We start from the raw sequence: 21,884 nt of genomic DNA, 5'->3' as shown, positions 1-21,884 counted from the left end.
CTTGTTGACCAAATTTTTTCTTAATCTCTTGGGCTTTATGGGCCACCTCCTAGCTTAATGTTGAGCTTCAATAAATGGTAGAAATTTACGAAAATTTAGTACTTTTGAGCTCTTATTCATTAATTCTCCATTGCCTACAAATTAAGATAATCATTCATTATTAGTCGATATATTTATTCAAACTAAATAAATAATGAGAATATAAAATTAAATGTAACAAAATGTAATGATCAATAAGTCACAATCTTGAATAGATTTCAAGCTAAAGATATAAAATTTAAAGTTTAAATAGATAACATTTGTGCCTTAAATATTTTGATAGTGAAACTCTTTAATTTCAAGATTAAAATTTTAAAATTAACACTAATTGAGAACTCAGTATAAGAAAAACATTTTATATTTCATTTTCTTTTCAAAATGTTCGATTAATTACTTTTAGGCCCTTGCAACATAAAAATCTGGCAAATTTGTTGAAAATTGTCTCAATTTAAATATCACAATTTAAAGTGTGAATTAATAATGACATACGTACCTTTGGATATTCAGTATAAGATAATAATATTTTTATATTAGTCCCTTATATCAGTACTATTTTGATATTAGTCTTCATAGATCTTCATATTTTGATATTAGTCCCACAAATTGCATTAGGATTTTGATATTAGTCCCTCTGTTTTTATTTTTATTCAAAACTCTCAAGTCTTAACCATGAGGTTAAGACTAACCGCGGTCGATAAATTATCAAAATACTCACCTAACTCATTTTATTATTCTCCATCTTCTTTCTCCTCTCTCTAACGCTAAATAAACTAAAAAAACACAAAATTAATAATTATCATTGCTTTCATTTTTTCCCTCTCCCTCTAACTCTCTCATCTATCCTTTTCACAGTAGGCTCATTTCGTTACAAGAACATACTCAATTTTCAAACCTAATCCACCTTCAAGATGCAGTCCTCTTCTCCCCCTATCAATATCTACTTCATCTGGTTATCTAGTATGACACTGGCCCCACTCTTCCCACTTCCTCATTTGCAACTTCCTTCTCCCTCCCTTCCCTTTCCTCCCCTCCTTATCCTGATTATGGTCCTCCATCAATGCTTTCTACTACGATCAAACTCTCTCCAACGTCACCTTCTCCTTCAAAATCAACTTCAAAACCCTCAACTCCAAACTCACCCGCGACCATATCCTAACTATGCTCTCTAGTAGCGTTCATGGTACGAGAGAAAATAGGATGTTAGAAAGGAGGAAGGGATATGGGTTTAGCTTAGGGTTCATTTAAGTCTCATTGTAAATGGATAGTTGAAGAAGAAAGTGGTGAAACAGGTTTGGGTTTAAAGATCTTATTGTATTTAAGTTTAACGTTTAAGTAAGTCTGGGTGTTGTGTCTAAGGAGTATAACTGTCCTTTTGAGTAAAAAGTTAAACTTAATAAAATATTACTCTTCATTTGTAACACATTTAACGTAGGGACTAATATAAATATACTAACGCTCGGAAAGGGACAGAAATTGCAATTGGCTGGAACTAGACAGACGGGGTGGACTCTGTACTTGATCTTTGTTTGAAAGGCGTACACCTTCTTCTGAGATAAAGACTATTGCTTATGGCTAATTGAAATTGGTCACTTCTGCTTCCATCGAGACTCCAATTGTAACGTTAGAATAAGCAAGTGGGTTTAGGGATAGGTCTTCTTCCCGAGCTTTCGCTTTCCTTAACTAGCCAGCCTGGACCTTCTTACTTCGTAACTTCCCTTACCGCAGAGATAGGGCTAGTTGCTTCCTCTTCAACTGAAAAGGTTTCTTTCTCTATGAATACCCTGGTAGGGAGGGGACAATGTCACTCTTCGGGCTGGCTTCCCCCTGAAGTTCAGTTCCTCGGATTGAGAAAGGGTTTAGATTAGAAAAACTATCGAAAAAAAGATTCCGCACATGTTCGCTTTCCATTTATCGTGTACCATCTTCCACAACACAGATGGCATGTTAACCCATCTAAGGACTAGAGTAGCAATGAACTTTCTTTTCTGGCTTAATTTGGGAGACTAATATCAAAATAGTGACTATTTAAGGGGGCAAATATTGAAAAAAACCCTAAGGTCACGTTTGTCTTTTTATCTTGGGACTAGGCTATTATAACCCTCAAACTATAGTTCAAGGACTGTCTTATCCTAGGACTATCTAAGACCAAATCATTATATGCTTTCACATGAATTAGTACTTAGACTAACTTTAATAATCTATCTTAGTGATTGTTTTTAATGGGATTGTGACTGTTATGACTAATATTATAATGAGAATGACTTTTTCATTTTCAAGTCAATTAATATAGTGTTAATGCATCTGTTTGGCAAAAATATAAAATTTTGCACATGGTTTTGTCTAAAACATTGCGAGCCTTTTGATAAGAATTGAGAATATCAGAGAACAAAAGCTTGGTGCTTGATAAACATTAAAGCGTAGTGGGTTGTGTTAGAATTTATGTCCCTAAACAAAGAAGAATAACAAAATGAAGATACATTGATTTGTGTGTGGTTTAACTCGCAAAAAAAACAAACATCATGGCACGTACTACATGAGTAATATGACAGGTGAATGGAGAGGAACTGGGAATAAGAAAAGGTGCAGGTTAAAAAAAGGGACATCCGCCTAATGATAATGAATTAAAACTATGTATCACAGTGAGAAGAGAACTAATTAGCATAGAGTTATTGTTTAGTTGGACTTGGGCTTTACATACAAATAAAAGATTTAAAATACTCTCCCTTTCTTTGACTTTTTATTAGACTTGTTGAAATGACCTGTGTACAACAGGGAGAAGAAAGATGACAGAAAAGAAAACGAACAGAAGAAAGGAAAATATCGTGAAGAAAAGAAAAAGAAGAAGATCGATTTTATCTTAAAAATCTCAATATCCCTAGATCACTAATATCTAGATTCTAAAGGTGCTGATAAGGTGGGTTTTATTTAGTCTTTTCTTTTTGGTATTACTTAATCCCTCCCTAGAAATAGTCCAAACCAGTTAAGGAAACAAACATAGTACAACAAGATGGGTCTGGACTATTTTAAAATAATATCTAGAGTATTACATAAACAAACATGGTCTAATATGATACATGTTTATCTCTTTTTCTTGTCAAGTATGGAAAATGCTAAGTGCACGAGTTGTGCTATTCTTGTAATATCAGATACTTTTTAAAAAACTGGGATCCATGATAACTCATGGCCACAAAAAAGATCCACCTTTTGTTATAGTTGTACGGATATCACTCGTCAAGTACTTACACATATTATCTACTTCAAGTGATCCAAACGGTTGGTGTTAGAACCTAGAGGGGGTGATTAGGGTCTTATGCTAATCTAATCCCAATTAAAAGCTAATTAAAATTATATTGATCAATTTGTTCTTGCAAGAAGAAATATGATATGGATATGAACAAAAAAGATGAATAAAATATACGCTAAGCAAAACACAAACACACGATATGTTTACGAGGTTCGGTCACCACGACCTACGTCCCCGCTCCTCACCTCGAGGATATATCCACTATCACAATCCGGTTTGGAAGCCGGAACTTCTACACACTCGGTTTACAAGATCACCGAAAACTCTCACACTACGCAAACACTATGTAATCACACTTTACACACTAAGTGTAGGAACCTAGCCCGTGTCCTCCTCCTCAAGTGCTCGATTACAACATCTCCCTAGGTTCGTCAATCGACGCCACTCCTATTGGATTCGACCCCGTCTCTCGCCTCACACTTCTCTCGGTGTACAAGTGTATTACAAGTGATTCTTACAAATAAAAGTTAAATACAATGAATTGTTCTCAAATAACAAGTGAGAACACAACAAAGCTCACGCTCACTAAATCACACCCCACAACCCACACTATATGGTATGAAAATATTAAGCTCAATAAGTGTGTGTGATAATAGTGAATGAAACTCAATAAATATAGCTAAATGAAATGAAAGTGAAATAGCAAGCTATATAAGAGTTTAGAAGACTTCTCAAACAAGAAGAACAGTAGATGATGATCCCAATAGGATTTGAAGGCTACTTCTTGTTGTAGAAAAACTTCTCTTGAAAACTGATTGATGAAATCAACTTTAAACACACTTAATATTTTGTTAAAAACAAAACTTGGATTTTATTTTATTTTTGGAGAAAGAACAGCAATGGGGTATATATAGCACCCCAATACAACAGCAAAAACATAAGTAAAAGACCAAAAACCCAATTTGAAAACCGCTGTAAAAACTAGCCGTTGTAAAAGTTCTGACAGTTCGGCGCGTCAGAACGCGCAGGTCGACGCGAACTCAACAAACTCAGAGTATGAAAAAATAAGCTGGCGTCGACCGCGTCAAGTCGACCGGAAAGTCTCTGGATGTTTTCACGGTCGACCGTTTTCGCGGGAAAAACCGTGTCTTTCTTCATTGATTCCATTGACCTTATATAACAAACTTTTGAGTTACAAAAGATCCGGTCTTTTTATAAATCCGGTTACAACGAGAAAATCAAAAAAGGAAATAAAAATTAGGCAAACTTTTCTCTTTTGTCGAACAAATCGCGAGCATCCTGTTTTGCGGGTCGCATCGCTTTGTGGGTTCTTTGGCCTGGCGCACGGGGTTACGTGAGACCACCGCGAGATCTAGATCCGGTCGAATCTACAGCAGTAACGAACGGGTATTATTGCCAAGGAAATAATAGCCAAAGGTACTAATTTCGGGCCAAGTGAAATAGTAGCCTTTAATTCTCGGGATCAAAGACGCCAAGCTTTGCATCTCGGAGTACGCCTGCGTAGAATCTGAGATCGCGTCCTCTCGAACTCTTTGCTAATTTTGGGGTTGACCCCCCGATCGCCGAGACGCACCCGCGCAGATCTGGATGACACAAGTCGCTCGAAGTCCCAAAGCTTGGATCTTTTTTTTAGATCTGAGTCTCAATCGCAGGCAGGACTTCGCCTCCAAACAGTTCCAACCTTTGAAGCAAATAGCCCCTCTCCTATTTAAGCGCCTCTCTTTACACTGTGGCCCAGCGGCCGCTAGAATGCGGGCCGCCGGCACAGTATAGGTGTGCCGTCTGGGCCCGAGCCCCCTATAGGTGGCGCGCTCTGGGCCGAGCCCCTATAGAGTGGACGCTTGGTTCGCCGAGACCTATAGGTGCTCGACTGCTATTGGCCGAGCCACCCATAGGTGGCTCGGCCTTGGCCGAGCCACCTATGGGTGGCTCGGTTTTGGCCGAGTCCCCTAGGTGTTGGGTTTTCCATCGTTTTCCGTTTTCGGTTCAGTCCGTGATCCGGTTCTGTGGTTGATTTATCTGGACTTGAATCGTTGACCTGATTTGGCAGTAAATCCGGATCCTGATTAGGCAGTAAATCTGATTCTGAGTTCGAGTCCGAAACTGATCTTGATTCGATCGTGATTCGTCCGAGTCTGCCCTTGGTTGGATGACTCGTTGACTCTTCGAACCCTTGGCTTGATTCCGCATGCGAGTGGATTTATTCTGTTATTTGCGTGCGGTTCGCTAGCCTCGTAGCCTCGTTAATCCACTTTGTTGCGTGTCACTTGGCTTCGGCGTTGTGGACTGACGCTTGTGTTTGGATACGTCGCCCGATGGTTCGTCGGTTTGTGCCGAGCTGTGTTATGGGATCTATAAGCAATTTTATACGCCTACAGATACCCCCTCCAAAGTATTTCAGCCTCGTTCTTTTATAGAAGAGTCTGGAATACTTTGGATATGATTGTCCCATCCTTCGGGATATTTTGAGAGTTGAAAAAGGTAGTGTCTTCTCTTGGGGCAAAGACGAACCCGAAATAGGAGAGGAAGAATTTTATATTCTATCTCCCGACACTGAAGAAGAAGAATTTTATATTCTATCTTCAGCTGGAAAGGAGACTCGAGGTGGGATCTCCACTCCGAGAATCCGGAAAGGTGAAACTAAGAGTGGAATCTCCACTCAGAGAATCGAAAAGATTCAGATAACCCTAACTGTTGGAAGGTTTGATTACCGAACTAAAGATGAATTTCTCGTTTATCGAGAGTGAATTGTGGTTTTGGTCCTAACTGTAGGAAGGTTTGACCAAGCAGGAGTTTGAGATGACCCTAACTGTAGGAAGGTTTGATCACTCGATTTGAAAGTGGACCTCTCGTTCATTGGAGGAATCGGGAGGGGATTTTGACTGTGGTCTTAACTGTAAGAAGGTTTGACCAATTGGGAGGTTTGAGACGATCCTAGCTGTAGGAAGGTTTGATCGTTCGATTTGTGGACCTCTCGTTCATTGGGGGAATTGAGAGGGGGTTTTGGTTTTGGTCCTAACTGTAGGAAGGTTTGACCAATTCCGAATATTATGTCCAGACTCTAACAATGAGAGTGTTGACTGCACAGACGCGGTGAGAATTTGAATGGGAGTTTCTTATTCATCATCTTGCTATGGTGACCGGATTATCCCTAAGAATACACTATATGAATTTCTTTTGGGAACCTTCCGTTACATGAATCATCCACCCCCAGCTTCCTATGCGGAACTGGTTCGGACATTATTCTCAGTTACCTGACTGGGTTATCCTTAAGAATACTAGCGTAATATTCTCCAGGAACTTCCCAACCAAAAATAGGGAACAGTTTATACTCGTATACCTATTGGAGTATGTAAGGGAGCAGTTTAACCTCATGCACCTGTTGGATGATTGAGAAACAGTTTATACTCGTATACTCTTTGGAGTCTCAGGGAGCAGTTTAACCTCTTATACCGGTCGAAGGATTGATAAGCAGTTTATACTCATATACTCTTCGGAGTTTTGTTTCGACTTAATTGAGCGATATAACGCCGGCTTCAACCAAGGTCTGAATGCTATTCTTGAGAGCGAAGCAATCCTTGGTGGGATGAACGATCCTCCTATGGTATGCACGGTACTTTGGGTCCGTAGTGTTGTCAGCTTCCTCCTGATTTGTGATAGGTGGTAGCTTGATCTTGTTGCTTCCAAGGAGGGATTCGAAGATGGCTGGAACGTCTTCGTCCTTGAAGGAATACTCTCTTTGGAGTCTCGGACCTGAAATCTTCTGCTATCTCTGGGATTGCTGTTGCGATGTTTGATTAGCATCAACAGCCGCTGCAGGTGTCTTGCCCTTACTACGGGAGGCGAAGTTAGAATTCGGAGGCTTAGTTGTTGATTGACCCCTCTCGGCTTTCTTCCTTCGGAGGAATCGCTCAGCTTGCTCCCCTCGGACCTTCAAATCCTTCCAGGTTTTGGACGGTGCTGTACCCATTGCTTCCAACACGTCCAGTGCGAGGTTGTTGTGGCAAGTCTGGAGAATGAATTCCTCAGTGATCAGGTCCCGACAGTTCATCGCCTTGTTCCGGAATCTTTTAACGAAGGTGTCAACCAATTCCCCGTCTTTTTGTTTCTCATCGAGCAATGATCCGATAGATATCTCGGAGTCATCGTCGAAGAAGTTAGCGAGGAACTTAGTCTCCATATCGTCCCAGCTGTTCACGCTTCCTGGCTTGAGGCGGCGATACCAGTCGAAGGCGGCTCCACGAAGAGTGCCAACGAAGGACCGTACCATCAGAGGCTCATTACCAGAGATAACACCCAAGTGCGATGTCACTTCTAGTTTCTTCTTCGCTGGAAATAGAATATAAAATTCTTCCTTTCCAGGATCAGGGAATAGAATATAAAATTCTTCCTTCCTTGTTTTCGGGTTCGCCTTCACCCTAAAAGAAGACCGGGAAATAGAATATAAAATTCTGCCTTTCCCGCATCGATCTTTTCCGAAATTTATCAATTTAGGATTCATCCTAGGAAGTTTATCCCGAATCCTAAGCAGGGGTAAGCCTGCGCCTAACACGCGTCGCCGGTTTAGTCTTTTTCCGAACAAAAAGACACCAGAGTCCGATTCTGGGGTATTTTATCCTGAAACCTAAGCAAGGATAAGTCTGCGCCTAACCTGCGCTGCCGGCTAGTTCTTTACCGTTAAAAAGAACACCCGTCCACATATTCAACATTGTGGCAGGTTGTTATTAATAACACCAAAATCCATGCTTTACACGCATGGGGAATGTCATCCTGAATCCTAAGAAAGGATATGCCGACGCCTAACACGCGTCGCCGGTTTAGTCTTTTTCCGAACAAAAAAGACACCAGAGTCCGATTCTGGGGTATTTTATCCCGAAGCCTAAGGAGGGATAAGTCAACGTTTAATACACGTTGCTGGGTAGCCTATTCCCATAACAATGGTAAAGCCTATGTATTCAACATCATAGCACAAAGTCTAAGAGAATTCACTCTCTTAGCACAACGTTACATGCGGAACGGATTTAGACAATCCGCATGCTAGCCCGACTCAAACGGTAGTCGGTAAAGGCTAATCAAACCCGTTGAAGGCTGGGGGTTAGCCAAAAATCCTAAAGTCAACACCTAACACGTGTCGCCGGGTAGCCTATTCCCGTAACAATGGCGAAGTCTATGTATTCGACATCATAGCACGAAGTCTAAGGGAGTTCATTCCCTTAGCACAACGTTACATGCGGAACGGATTCCGATAATCCGCATGCTAGCCCGACTCAAACGGTAGTCGGTAAAGGCTAATCAAACCCGTTGAAGGCTGGGGGTTTGCCAAAAATCCTATGAGTATTATGGTCAATCATTTCAAACGGAATGAACTTCGCCGGATAGGGGATTGATTCCCATTCTCGTGGGTATGGACAAGGAATGCCCGTCTTCTTCATCTCTTGAGCGGAGATCAACGTATTGATTTTGCTCTCGAGATTTTTAATCTTCAGGTTTTCACCTGAGTCTTCGTCAGCATTCTCGCTACCACCCCCTGCATTGATGGGAGGGTTATTGGCATTGTGAGCTTCATTCGCATTTGTGTCCTCATCTTCCTGATGAACCTGGTTACGACGACTTGGCTCGCCTTGCTGGTTCGTCAATGCTTGGATTTGTTGGTCAAGCATTTCTGTCAACCTCTGCATGGCCATCTGCATTTCGAACCTGAAGCTCTCCTGTTGTTTAGCCATGGCTTCTTCGAGCATATTGGCCACTTGTTCCGCGCTTATCATGAATGACTCACGGGGTTGTCCCTCGCTGGATGCTGTATTGTCTGATGCGACAGCAGAGCAGGAATCCGATTCTTCATCTTCTGACGGTAATCTTGTCCGAACCCTATCATAAGTTCCTCGTATGATGGCTCCAGACCTCAGACGAGTTAGATACTAGGGTACTGGCGGAATTGACTCGGGATTATCCCTTGTCGATGCCCTTTTGCTGGTCATGTTGGTGGTGACCCTCGGAAATTCTCCGTCTTCAATTACCCTTCTTCTTTGTCGGAAGCGCCTAGACCTTGGTCTTGGCGTTTCGGCACTAAGCCTTTCGAACACTGAAATTCGCTCGGGGACTGCCTTGATGCAGTTACACTCAGACAGTACCGCCCGAATAAGCTTTGAACAAGGGCACTGAGTTTCTAGCCTTCGAGGACTTCTCTTTCTGGCTTTGCTCGTACCCCCAGTACGATAGTACAGCTCTTCCGTTTGAAAGTCGGAGCAACCCATCGTGTGTTGGCATGATTTCTCAGGTATAACGCAATCATCAGACGATAACGTTTCCTTCTGAGAGTGAATTACCTTCTTCGGACTTTCGAGAGTCACGCGCCTCGAAACGCGCCTTTGTGGGCGTGAATTCTCAACGGGCTCCTGAACTTCGATGCGCAAAGTAGTGCGCTTGGGTGCCACGAATTTTTTGTCATGTTGAGGGTTGCGGCAACCCCCAACGTGTTGAGTCGTCCGGGGCTTCTTCATTGGGCCCAAACTCTCTTGAACTGGAGCTTTGCCTCTCTCGTCGGGAATTGGACCGAGGCGCTCCAAAACTGATTTCTTCCTTCGGGACGATTCTGCATGATTTCCCGGAGAAGCTATTAGAGTTATCGACGACTTGGGTTGATTCGCCGGTGGTTGAACTTTTGTTGAAGGCTGCTTCGGCCTCCATACTTGGCGGGTTGGTAATGGCCTTTTGGCCACTCTTTCTCCCTCCAACTTTTCTCCTGCACAAGAATTTTTTCTTGTGCGAGTAACGCGCGGCGTTTGTGAATCCGCTCTTCAAGTGTCGAACGGTTCCGTTTGACCCGGATCCATTCGTTCGTTGGCGGCTTGGAGGAGCTGCCATTCTTCAGTTGTTGAGGCTGTTTGCCTCCTCTGTTCTTCAGATCCACGTTGTAGCGGATCCCGTCAACAAACTCCATGGCCTTTGCGAATTGTTTCGCAAGGCGTTGACGTTGCCTTTGGCGGGCTCTCTTCGAGAGAGTCACCACGCCCCCTGCGGCAGAAGGGTTGGCCAGAGCAGATCCGACCTGGTTGGGAATTGGAGGAATCTCACCCGATGCGACTTTGGCATCCAGCGGGGCGAGATCTTCGTTGGTGTTTCTCATGTCTTCATACCAACGAGTTTTTCTCCTGGAGGAGAGCTTCTTGTACTTGCGGGGGGAGGTTGATCCGGACGAGGATGAAAGGTACTCCTCGAACTTGGCCTGGTCGAATTCATACTCGACCTCCTCCTCGACCGGGATCAAGATCCACGGCTGCGACGCAACGATCTCGGCAGCAAGATCGGTGGCTCCCACTGTGGTCGCCAGATTGTTCGCGGGAAAAACCGTGTCTTTCTTCATTGATTTCATTGCACTCTTAAATAACAACTTTTTTAGTTACAAAGATCCGGTCTTTTTATAAAATCCGGTTACAACGAGATCAAAAAAGGAAATAAAAATTACAACCTTTCTCTTTTGTCGAACAAATCGCGAGCTCCTGTTTTGCGGTCGCTCGCTTTGTGGGTTCTTTGCCTGCGCCGGGGTTTATCCGTGGACCACCGCGAGATCTAGATCCGGTCGGATCTACGCAGTACGACGGATATTATTTCGCCAAGGAAATAATAGCCGAGGGTACTATTTCGCCAAGGAAATAGTAGCCTTTAATTCTCGGGATCAAAGACCAAGCTTTGATCCGGAGTATGCCTGCGTAGATCTGAGATCTGATCCTCTCAAATACCTACCTTATTTGACGTTTTCGGTTCAGTCCGTGATCCGGTTCTGTGGTTTGATTTATCCGTACTTGAATCGTTGACCTGATTTGGCAGTAAATCCGGATCCTGATTAGGCAGTAAATCCGATTCTGAGTTCGAGTCCGAAACTGATCTTGATTCGATCGTGATTCGTCCGAGTCTGCCCTTGGTTGGATGACTCGTTGACTCTTCGAACCCTTGGCTTGATTCCGCATGCGAGTGGATTTATTCCGTTATTTGCGTGCGGTTCGTTAGACTCGTAGCCTCGTTAATCCTCTTCGTTGCATGTCACTTGGCTTCGGCGTTGTGGACTGACGCTCGTGTTTGGATACGTCGCCCGATGGTTCGTCGGTTTGTGCCGAGCTGTGTTAAGGGATCTATAAGCAATTTTATACGCCTACAACCGTCACGGTCGACCGCGAGCACAAAACAAATAAGCCCAGAAAAATTCAACTGGCGGTCGACCGCACCGGTCGACCGAAATCTGATATATGGCATATTGACAGGTTTTAGGGCTGTTTTGTAAATACATTAAAAATATCAAATCAATTCCAAAAATAGTGAAACTTTGGGAAAAGTTTCTAAATGATGAAATAAACATGTTTAAAAAGGAATTTTTGGAAAATCAATTTTCGTTTGTGAAAACTCCCTATTTTCGAAAAGTGTTCAGAAAACCTGTTTTTCGTGAACATGAAAATTGACATAATGCTTGTAAATATGTATATTTATATTATGCATGTATTATATGTATATAATGAAGTATGAAAGAGCTGTAAACATGAGATAAAATTTATTGTAACAACGTTTGATGAAAAATCATTTATATGATAGAAAACGTCAAAAATCGTGTTAAGTGTACATATATTGAGCTTAGATATAATCATACAATATATGTAAGTAAACCAAACATATACCTAGGTAAATCCACACATATGAACTTGAATCTTTAATGCTTGATTGACGTGTGTTGAAATACCTGAAAAGAGAAACATAAACACAAAAACTAGAGAATATATTAGCTATAAATTGTTTGACAAATCATCATCAAAACTATACGGTCAACAATCTCCCCTTTTTTTTATGATGGCAAACAATTTATACATGAATATGAATTATAAACTGATAACCCACATATAAGCCAAACATGAATAAATCATACATGAATGATCACATAAACCATATATGAATATGAATGAATATATTCATATGTGGATTTTTCTCCCCCTTTGACAACATCAAAAAGGGAAAAAAAAAAGAAAAATAGGAGCAACTAAAGAGCTCCCCCTGCATATAAGCACAAATAGAAAAAACATATGTATTGATCATAGAAAAACCAAATATAAGACAAAAGCTCCCCCTGTCAAATAGAATAAATGACAACTAAAGAGCATATATAGGAGCTAAACAATAATTATCCATCAAAAACAATCGTAAACAGTATATAAATCAAATAACTCATCATTAGCAACTTATTTTCCACAAAGAAAACATGAACATTGTTTCAACCATGCATTGATCATAGAAAAGATAAACTAACACAATAAATCACAAATCGTCACTTAAGCATTTAGAAACTACATAGTTTTGCATAAACATAGTTTGTTCCACAAGACAGCAAACCATACATAAAAAAGTCACACAGTTCCACACTAATAAAGAGTTATTACACTCAAACGAAAAAACATAGATATCAAGTTTTACAACTCAAAATGGAACATCACCATAAGCATAGAAATCAATTAAAAGAACTCCAATAATCAGCAAGATCAATCATCACCATCACCATCATCATCACCATCACCATCACCATCAGAAGAGCCTGAGCCATCAGCAGGGCCCTCCTCAGAATCAGACTCAGAACTAGAAGAGGGATCCAGAATCCCGAGAGATTGACGCTGATAGGATAGAATGGTCTTAACATCCCTCTGGATAGTTGAGACTTGCTTCTGAACACTTGAGAACTGAGTCTCAAGATGATCCAGACGGTCACAAATATCAGAGGTGGACAAGGAAGAGGCTCTAGACCGGGAATGAGATGGCTGAGGAGGATCAGATAAGGAATAGGAAATCTGCATCCGAGAAAGAGAAACCTTATCAAAGAAATCCTTCATAGATTCAATTTTAGGTTCCTGGGTGAAATGAACACAGAAATGTTGAAGAATAAGAGTGATGAAGGAGCCAAAGGGTAGAAATTTGAAATTCTTCAATGTCATGTTTTTGATAAAAATATTTGCCCAATCTACTTTTATTATGGCAAATATGGCATATACTGCATTGATCTTGTCAGAAACAAAATGATCGAAACTACCGGTTTTAGGAATCAAGTTTTGAGCAACGATTCTAGCAATGAGTTTGGCATTTGGATTGAGAGAATTGTTGTTCATTGGATAAGTGCAACTGGGTTTAAACATGAGATGGTTTACAGCTGGATCATCTAATTCAATAGACATAAGGTCAACTTCACCTGTTGGGATTTTTAGAATCCCCGCAAGTTCGTTGGCAGAAAAAGAAATTGGAACTCCTTTAACAGATGTATTAATGATCTGAAGACCATCAGCAGATGATGATATAGATAGGTTGGCATAAAATAGATAAACCAAAAAAGGGTAATAAGGAACTTTTCGTTCCTCGTCTAATAACCTAGCCAACCCAACATTGTGAAGAATGGTAAGAGTGTCATACATAGCCAATTGATCGAATTTGATATATCTGGTTGGAAGGATTTTTAGTTTGCACAACTCCCTATATTTCTTAACTAGGGATTTATATAACAGAAAATCCTCATAATGAGAAGCTTTGGTAGAGGAGGAACTAGATTCAGGTTTTGATCTCTTTTTAGGAGGCATGATAGATTAGGGTTTAGAAAAGATATGAGATATAACAGAAATTATAAACTTCCTGGAAACAACAAGAAAATTTTAGAGCAAATTAAGAACTTCCCTAAAACAGAAACCCTAGATTGAGAAAATAAACATTAGATTAAGGAAAAGAAATCAAGAGTGGAGAGGAAACCCTAGATTGAGAAAATAAACATTAGATTAAGGAAAAGAAATCAAGAGTGGAGAGAGTGATTACCCAGCAAGATCTGACAGAGATCGACGGAGAATGAGAGCAGCGGTCGATTGATGCAGGCGACCGAGAGAATCGACAGATTTGGGAAAAAATCGAAATGGGAAGAAGATGAGAAGTCGGGTCATAGAGAAGATGAAGGAAGGGCTGGGATTGGTTCAGTAAATAGATCAATGGTGGTGAAGAAGTCGGGTTTAAAACAGTTATCCATTAAAAGTCAAAACCCGATAAAATCAAAAATCGATGCTGAAAAATCTCTTGCGATCGACCGACGCGGTCGACCGAAACAACTTACAGAGACTTCGTCGGTCGACCGGGTAGGTCGACCGCGAGAAAATAAAATGCACAAGCAATGAAAAATTTTGATTTTGAGGATTTTTCAATTTAGACCTTTAAGAAATTTGTTTTATAATATACTAAATATTTTATAAAATATATATAAATGTTTTTAGCTATAAAATTATACAAATAATTTATTTTGGCTAAACAAAAAGATTTATATTTAAAAACCAAAAGCAAAAAAAAACGAACAAAATAACAAAAATGATATAAAAATTATTTTGGTACCCAAATCATTTTGGTACAACTAAACTTTGGGACATGACCCCTATCATTTAAATCCAAGGTCCTAGGGTTATGAACCCGCTTGGGCGTGTTTTGTGCACCAATACGATCAAAGCAAAAATTGTAAACATGACCCATACGATTGCAATTTGTGCAATGTAGAGGTTTGAATGGTTTACGTTGATCGAAATGGAATGCACGTGGTTCATTTGCAAAAATAGATTTTTCTTTGTAATTATTTTGCAAACGAGAATTTCTTTTCAAATCGAAACAAAACATGGCCAAATGACTAACACGACCACAATAATCACATTTGTACACATAAGCATGTTTATGATTTACACTATGTGTGTGTACATGTGTATGTGATGAAGAAGCTTGATGGGATGCACAATCATGAATATGTTTGTCAATTTTTGGTGCATTATGACAAAATTGAGCTAAATGGCCTTTAAGACCGCAAATAGAACATTTGTGAATTTTGTCATACATATGTGCATAGTGAATAGGTTTCTTGGAAGAATTAACATTAACCTTTGCACATAAGTCCATAAGCTTTTTATTATTAGCAATACAAGTATTTAGTGTTGAATCTAAGGTAGATATTCTTTTTCTCATTTGATTCAACTCATCATTGTGCATACAAGCATTGCTACTAGAAGTAGGATAAACAAGATTACTCATCATAGATTTTAACTTATCTACTTCTAACATGGCATCACGTTTTTCATGAAGCAAACTAGCATTTTCAATTTTCAAATTTTCATTGCATTCTTTAAGAATTATATTTTCATTTGCAATAAAATTAAACTTAGTAGCTAGTGGTTCATGAGTGGATTTCATATTAACATACTTACTCTTTACATCAATATAGCAATTGTGTAATTTTTCAAACTCAAGAGCAAGTTCATCAAAAGTAATAATATCATCGTTATCGCATACCTCACTAGGGTTATCACCTAGTGGTTGTTGGTCTTCTTGTTTTGATGATGATTTACAAACAATTTACTACTAATGTTGTTTATCTAGTGTTTGTGTATTCCTATGTATTGTAGACAAACAACGTAGTTAGAGGATGGATGAAATAGCGCTTCAACGATGATATCAAATGGAGGTTGGCGGAATTGTGGAGTGAAGCAATATACAATTCAAGTTAAAGATCAAGTTCAAGCTTCATCCGTAAAGTGTACCAAGTCAAGCTTATTGAAGATCAAGATCGGCTTGGGTAATCTTAGTATAGGTTTTATATTATGTGTGTTAAGTACGTTAAGCTCAATATCTATACAACACACGTATTTGGTTTCTATGTATATATATAGTTATATATATACATGCATGATTTTGAGTTTTCATGTTTTGAACACTTTTGCAAAATAATGAGATTTCACAATACATACATGTGTTTTGAGTTTTTATAGTTATATATATGAAATTATATATTTCATAATTTCTATTGTGTTTTTGAAAACATTGCATAGAATATACAATTTTGTGAAAATATTGTCTTATTAGTTTATAGACTTCAATATCAATTTATACATGTTTTACTAAGTCTATAAAAAATATTTCACAAAGTTTCAAAAGTTGGTTTATGTCAAAACTTCTAAATTCAAGTATCTCATATTTTCATGTTTTGGACTATTTTGTAAAATGATGATATTTTTCATTTGGGAAGTCTTTTTTGGAAACCAGTCATTGTAGCATGTTTATTATCATGTCTACAATCATTCCCCAAAGTTTTATATTTTTTGGAATTTATTTGATATTTTTAAACAGTGTTTTAAAATTAGCAAATCAGATTTTCATGTATCAGTTCTCGGTCGACCGCACCGGTCGACCGCCCATATGTTCTTTTGTCAGTGGGCAGCAGAGAGTTTGTCGGTCGACCGAGAGCTCGAAATTTCCATCGGTCGACCGCACCGGTCGACCGAAGAAGTCTCTGCGCGTTTTCTCCGTTTGGAACCTGGATCGCGGTCGACCGCGAGAATTTTCGGTCGACCGCCAATATGACCGTTGGTTCCCTAACGGCTATTTTCTGAGCTGATTTTTTCTGGGACTTTTTGGACTTTTACTTAGGGGTTTTGGCTGAGATTTTGAATGGGTATAAATACCCTATTGTTGTTCTCTTTCAAGGGAAGCTAAGAAGTTTTTAAACAATGGTTTTAAAAAGAGTTTAAGCTTGTTTAAAGCTTGTTTAAGGGTTTGGTTTAAAGTTGTTTTAGCTTTCACAAGTGGAGGAGATTATCTTCTTGTTTGGGCCTCAAATCTCCATCTCTTCATCTTGATCTATTGAGAAGTTTTCTAAACTCTACTCTAGCTTTTATTTATTAATTATTTGTTAATTATCATTTCTATTAAAGCTAGTTTTATATTGAGTTTAGATTTGATTTTATCTCATTGTTACACACACCCACTTGAGCTTATTGTATTTGCATACATAGTATATTAGGGTTGTGAGAGATTGTAACATTGAGTTGTGCTTAATTGAGTTCTCCCATTGTATGTGAGAACAAATCATTTATTGTTACATTGTGAGATTGTAAGGTTTTCGGTGAGCTAGAAAACCGAGTGTGTTGTGAAGTTTTCGGTGAACTAGAAAACCGATTGTGAGGAGTGACGTTGATCGGTGAGCGTTGAAAACCGACACTGTAAGGTGTAAACATTATTCGGGTGAGCGTAGAAAACCCGGTTGTGATAATGGATTTCTCCCCGGGAGTGGGGAGCGGAGACGTAGGACGGAAGGTCCGAACTCCGTGATCATATCTTGTGTTTGAGTGTGCTTTGGCGTTTATTTATACTTGTGTTTATATTTATTGTCGCCATTGTCATTAGCTCATTATTTATAAGATTACTCATCATAGATTTTAACTTATCTACTTCTAACATAGCATCACGTTTTTCATGAAGCAAACTAGCATTTTCAATTTTCAAATTTTCATTGCATTCTTTAAGAATTATATTTTCATTTGCAATAAAATTAAACTTAGTAGCTAGTGTTTCATGAGTGGATTTCATATTAACATACTTACTCTTTACATCAATATAGCAATTGTGTAATTTTTCAAACTCAAGAGCAAGTTCATCAAAAGTAATAATATCATCGTTATTGCATACCCCCCCCCCTCTAGGGTCTAACAGTATTGTACATGGAGATGAGGCTTCCTTAGAACTCAAAGCGGGATTTTCCAACGCTTGTTGAATAGCCTCCAATTTCCCTTCATGTGCTTCAATAAGTTTCCATAAAGCGTAAGCACTATCAAAATTAGCAAATTTGTTAGAAAACGATGAGTGAAAAACATTAATCAAATATTCTAACAAAAGCTTATTCATGTTAAACAATTTTTTATCATTTTCACACCATTTGGATTTTTCCAAAATGGGAACAACATAGGCATCCTTAATAATTTCCCATAAATCAAATTGTTTAGATTGAACGAAAAGTTTGAATCTAATACGCCATTGAGCATAGGGAAAAATATCCAAACGAGGAGTAATATTAATAGAATATCCTAAACAAGATGAATCATACATATCCATAAAGATGAAATGCAAGAAGCACAATGTAATTAAAATTAGATCAGCACAAATTCAATAACTTGGATCTTTAACTCAAGGCGGTTAGTCCTTAAATCAAAGAGCACCAAGCTCTGATACTAATTGTTAGACCCTAGAGGGGGTGATTAGGATCGTATGCTAATCTAATCCCAATTAAAAGCTAATTAAAATTATGTTGATCAATTTGTTCTTGCAAGAAGAAATATGATATGGATATGAACAAAAAAGATGAATAAAATATACGCTAAGCAAAATACAAACACACGATATGTTTACGAGGTTCGGTCACCACGACCTACGTCCCCTCTCCTCACCTCGAGGATATATCCACTATCACAATCCGGTTTGGAAGCCGGAACTTCTACACACTCGGTTTACAAGATCACCGAAAACTCTCACACTACAAAAACACTATACAATCACACTTTACACACTAAGTGTAGGAACCTAGCCCGTGTCCTCCTCCTCAAGTGCTCGATTACAACCTCTCCCTAGGTTCGTCAATCGACGCCACTCCTATTGGATTTGACCCCGTCTCTCTCTCCTCACACTTCTCTCGGTGTACAAGTGTGTTACAAGTGAATCTCACAAATAAAGGTTCAATACAATGATTTGTTCTCAATTAACAAGTGAGAACACAATGAAGCTCACACTCACTAAATCCCACACCACAACCCACAATATAATATGAGAATATAAAGCTCAATAAGTGTGTGTGATAATAGTGAATGAAACTCAATAAATATAACTCAATGAATATAGCTTAATCAATTGAAAGTGAAATAACAAGCTATATAAGAATGGGTTTAGAAAACTTCTCAATGAATAAGAAGAGCTGAGGAAATGATGATCTCAATAAGATTTGAAAGCCTCTTCTTGTTGTAGAAAAACTTCTCTTGAAAACTGATTACGGAATTTTCGGTCGACCGGATTTTCTCTCGGTCGACCGGTGCGGTCGACCGCGAGCATGAGCTCAGAAAACCACTGTCGGTCGACCGGACCGGTCGACTGAAAACTGATATTTGCATATTTACAGGTTTTGGGGCAGTTTTGAAAATTCATTAAAAATATTAAATCAAATCCAAAAATGGTGAAACTTTGGGGAAAGTTTCTAAATGATGAAATAAACATGTTTGAAAAGGAATTTTTGGAAAATCAATTTTTTTTGTGAAAACTCCCTGTTTTTGAAAAGTGTTCAGAAAACCTGTTTTTCGTGAACATGAAAATTGACATAAGGCTTGTAAACATGTATATATATATTATGCATGTATTATATATATATAATGAAGTATGAAAGAGCTGTAAATATGAGATAAAAGTTATTGTAACAACGTTTGATGAAAATCATTTATATGATAGAAAACCTCAAAATTCGTGTTAAGTGTACATATATTGAGCTTAGATATAATCATACAATATATGTAAGTAAACCAAACATATACCTAGGTAAATCCACACATATGAACTTGAATCTTTAACGCTTGATTGACGTGTGTTGAAATACCTGAAAAGAGAAACATAAACACAAAAACTAGAGAATATATTAGCGATAAATTGTTTGACAAATCATCATCAAAACTATAGGGTCAACAGTTGGGACGTTCTATATGGATCCTATGATAAGATTCAATTTTGGGCTATGTCATTCTCTATATAAAATGAGCCTAAACCATGTTTTTGTTTGTGGCATCATACTTGAAGTCCTGAGTAACACTCTGAAAGTATTGTCAAAGTTAAAAATCATACAAGTAGAATGGGCAACAATCTAACCCAGTTTGTAGGAAGCCCGTGTTTTTGTTGATTGTGGTCCAGTTGGTAGCAATCATAAAAATCATTATGGCTGGGCATATTCGGTTCGATTCGGTTTTATGCCCAATCCGCATCCAATCCGAATTTTTCGGATTCTCAAAACTCTTATCCAGATCCAGATTTTTTCCCCTTCATCCGAATATTCGGCCCAACCGAAATTCGGTTCGGTTTGGTTTGGTTTCGGTTTTGAATTTGCAAAGAGTTCTATCCAAAGACTTCTGTTGTGAATTTGCAAGCAGGGCATTGTCCTCATGATGAGGTTCCTGAGCTCACCAACAAAGCTTTATTAGACTGGTTATCATCTTTAGAATAAAATTTTGAGTTGATATAATTACGCAGAGAACTGATGTTTTAAAGATGTTGTTCATATAATACAGCATGCTTATCTCTTGTAAGTATCATGTACATAACACATTTTGTGATTGATTTGAATCTTATGTAATTCTCAAGATCTTTTCTGCGAAATTTTTTAACTAAAGTTTAAGTTTATTTAATTACACGGGGGAGTGATATTTTGTATGATATTGTTCATATAATGTAGCATATGCATCTTTTGTAAGTGCATCATGTGCATAACAAATTTTCTGGATTGATTTGAATCTTTACTTAGTTCTCAAGGATATTTTTCTGTGATATTGTTGTACTCATTGCTTGAAACTGTTCCTTGCGCCGTTTGAATCTATTGGATGATAACAGGAAAAGTTTTGAGGTATAAGTTTAGTCTCTAAACCGCCCAACAGAATTCGGGTCGGTTTTTTTTGGGCGGTTCAGGGGTTCAAACCGGATCCAAACCGATTTAATTCGGTTCGGGCGGTTTAGAGACTTCTTCTCATCCATTTAATTCGGTTCGGTTAACCGGTCCGTTTTTTCGGGCGGTTTTTTCGGTTGAACCGGTTTTTTTCGGTTTTTGCCCACCCTTAAAAATCATACATCAATTGTAGTAGCTTCACATGTTAAACGACAGATGAAGATGGATTCTACATATTAGTCCCTTACATCTAGAATAATTCCATATAAGTCCCTCGATCTGCAATAACTCCATGTTAGTCCCCTAAATCTTCGAAATTGCTCAAAATTGCTCAGTAATCCCTCAATGACCAAAGCACCTTATTTCACTTTATTATCTCATAGTTCTTTAAACTTTGATATCCAAGATCTACAACAATTCCATGTTAGTCCTTCAAATCTGTAACAATTCCATATAATTTTTTCAAACACTTCGCTATGAGAAATGTTATAATTTTTAACTTTGATATACAAAGGTTTGCTTTTGACACTTGGATACCCAAACTTTGGTTAGAATATCAAAGCCAAAAATATGTAAACTTTAAGGTACCATTGTAAAATACAAATCTTTGTGGTATCAAAGTTAAAATGTTTCTAATTTTGGGGTATTAAAAGTGTTAAACAACTTTGAGTTATTAAAGATAAAAAGGTGGTTTTAGAGAATAGGATTCATCAAGCAAGTTCCGCTAAGGTAGTCGTGAAATTTACTTTGTAAGCAAGTAAATCCACGTGACAGATTCCATTAGTGGAACAAGGTTCATCTGACATGTATTACAATCAACGAAGTTAAGGAAGTTGGTAATTAGAGGAATTGATTTTCAAAGATTCGATATGATTTGAACGATTTTAAAAACCACAGAAAAAATAAAAATGCAAAGATATAATAAGCTAAAGGATAAATTGCACATAACTCCCTCATCTATACCTTCAATTAGCTCATTTATTAGCCTTTATCCTCTCTCAATTCTTAAAAAAGATTGTCATGTGCTGATAAATAGCTTAGGGGGTTAATAGATGAGGGGTTTATGTACAATTTATCGTAAGT

This window comes from Asparagus officinalis, chromosome 6, assembly GCF_001876935.1.
Source record: "Asparagus officinalis chromosome 6, Aspof.V1, whole genome shotgun sequence".
Lineage (NCBI taxonomy): Eukaryota > Viridiplantae > Streptophyta > Magnoliopsida > Asparagales > Asparagaceae > Asparagus > Asparagus officinalis.
Note: the sequence above shows the minus strand (reverse complement) of the source record.